Raw genomic sequence first — 2500 nt, 5'->3', positions numbered from 1 at the left:
CGCACACATACACCCGTGCAGAAACGTGCGTGCATGCCACACACACACACACACACACACACACACACACACACACACACACACACACACACACACACACACACATACACACGCACACACACACACGCACACACACACACACACACCCTAACAGTTCCCCATCTGTAGCGTGTTAACACAAAGGTTACTAGTCTCACTGGGGACGTTAGTAGTCGTTAGAGTCGTGAATGCGAGTCGTCTCGTCTGCCAATAGAATGTTTTCAATGAGGTATTCTGGGTGTGTTCGTACATCAATCAATCAACACCATACTCATAAATAAATGTCTTTAGGGGGAGACACAGAGGGCTCAACTAGAGGGCGAGACATGGGCTTCTTTCTATTATCCAAACTTCCATCCTCAACTTGTGCTTGTGGCCTCATGCTTTGCTGACACCCCGCCTCTGTGGAGAAAACAATAAAGTTTCCCCGCTGTCAGCCAAACCACAGCAACTTTTGGAAGATTCTTCCCCATTCAACATCCGAATTGCAAATGAGAAAATAACATTTTTGAATTGCACTTTTGCGAGATAACGGAATTAAACATCTGTTTATCCGTCATCACAGAGCCACAAGCACAAGGGAGGACAGGAGTTAGGATAATGGAGAGAGCCGTAAGAGAGTCAAAGACGTCCAAAATGAAATTGTCCTTCAGTGTAACGGATACCTTCTGCTGACTGTAACTGTAAAAAACACGACTCTTATTATTTATTTTATTTATTTATTTATTAATTTTTCCAGTGAATACATGAAAGCCTTGACTGTCATCCATTCACTTGAAACAATTTAAAATTCATGTATTTTTACAGTCAGCAGAAGGTATCAGGACAATTTAATTTTGGACGTCTTTGACCCAAGAACACAGAGAGTGAACGGAGGAAGTCAAGGTGGACACAGGAAGACAGGAAGACTTGTAGGCTAGGCACTAGGGGTGGATTCCAATCTGCTGACTGCCGTCCTCCCTTGCTGACTTGCCTGCTTGTGATCTCATGATGATGTCACTGATGACAGAAAATTAATTAAAGATCTTGCAAAAGCACACTTCTAATGTCATTTTCTCATTTGAAATCGGGATGGTGAATGAAAAACAAGTCTCCCAAAAGTTGTTGTGGCTATGCTGACAGCCTGGAAACGTAATTGTTTTCTCTACGAAGGCGGGTCCAGGAGGCGGGGGGAGGCCACAAGCACAAGTGGAGGACGAGAGTGTGCATATTGGAATGCACCCTAGGGCTGCACGATTATGGAAAAAAATCATAATCACGATTATTTTGGTTAAAATGGTAATCACAATTATTAATCACGATTATTGATTTTTTGCAGACTTTTTTGAAAATTATAACAAGATGAAATATAACCAAGAATGAATTATACGGGATGAACAAAATAAAATAAATTGTAATAATTATGTAAAGGCAATAGCATGAAACTTAGGTGGACAGATTTCTGGCCAGAAACACCAGCCTGTCAGTCTGTATGTTCTGGCTTCAAGGACGCTCTCAAAGGTAGGTCACTATTGCCACGATTAAATCAAGATTGAAACCATGACTTCGATTTCACGATTTTATCACGATTTTCGATTATTTTCGATTAATTGTGCAGCCCTAGCAGGCACACAGACAGCCAGTGACAGAAGGAGGGAGGGAGGGAGGGGGGGGGAGGGGGGGAGGGAGAGACAGGGCAGGGGGAGGGAGAGACAGGACAGGGGAGACAGGAGGGCAGGGGGAGGGAGGGAGGGGGAGGCAGGACAGAGGGAGACATAGGGACACAGGACAGAGGGAGGGAGAGACAGGGCAGGGGGAGGGAGAGACAGGACAGGGGAGACAGGAGGGAGGGAGGGAGAGACAGGGCAGGGGAGACATAGGGGAACAGGGCAGGGGAGACATAGGGACACAGGACAGAGGGAGGGGGACAAAGCACAGGATGGAGGGAGGGGGACAGGACAGGGGAGACAGGAGGACAGAGAGAGAGAGGGGGAGACTGGACAGGGGAAGACAGGATAGAGGGAGAGGGAGACTGGACAGGGGACAGAGGGGACATAGGGCAACAAGCAACAGACAGGCATAGACATAGACAGGCAACAAGCTGTGGGCTGCTGCTCCCATTGATGGAGGCTGAGCTACCCTAAAGCTCTCTCTCTCTCTCTCTCTCTCTCTCTCTCTCTCTCTCTCTCTCTCTCTCTCATGAGAGAGACTCACACACTAAAACACATGAGAACACAAAACAACACACACACACACACACACACACACACACACACACACACACACACACACACACACACACACACACACACACACACACACACACACACACACACACACACACACACACACACACACCCCAGCTGAGAGCAATTTTCTCCTCGTCCACCAGTTTCTCTCTCCCTCTCTAATGGGAGCAACCTTTCTAGCTCGTGTCCTTCTCTGCGTTCCCAGAGGATGCATTTTCCTCCCGTTGGCTTTT

General features: G+C 47.0%; 1 protein-coding gene across 3 annotated transcripts in view; it reads right to left on the bottom strand.

Annotated features, from left to right (window-relative positions):
- tlk1a (tousled-like kinase 1a) overlaps nucleotides 1–2500 on the bottom strand; it is a 62257-nt gene that overhangs the window by 36162 nt on the left and 23595 nt on the right. The gene's annotated exons all lie outside the window — the stretch shown is intronic.

Source organism: Engraulis encrasicolus, chromosome 13 (genome assembly GCF_034702125.1).
Source record: "Engraulis encrasicolus isolate BLACKSEA-1 chromosome 13, IST_EnEncr_1.0, whole genome shotgun sequence".
Classification (NCBI taxonomy): Eukaryota; Metazoa; Chordata; class Actinopteri; order Clupeiformes; family Engraulidae; genus Engraulis; species Engraulis encrasicolus.
Note: the sequence above shows the minus strand (reverse complement) of the source record. Positions and strands in the feature narration are given on the sequence as shown.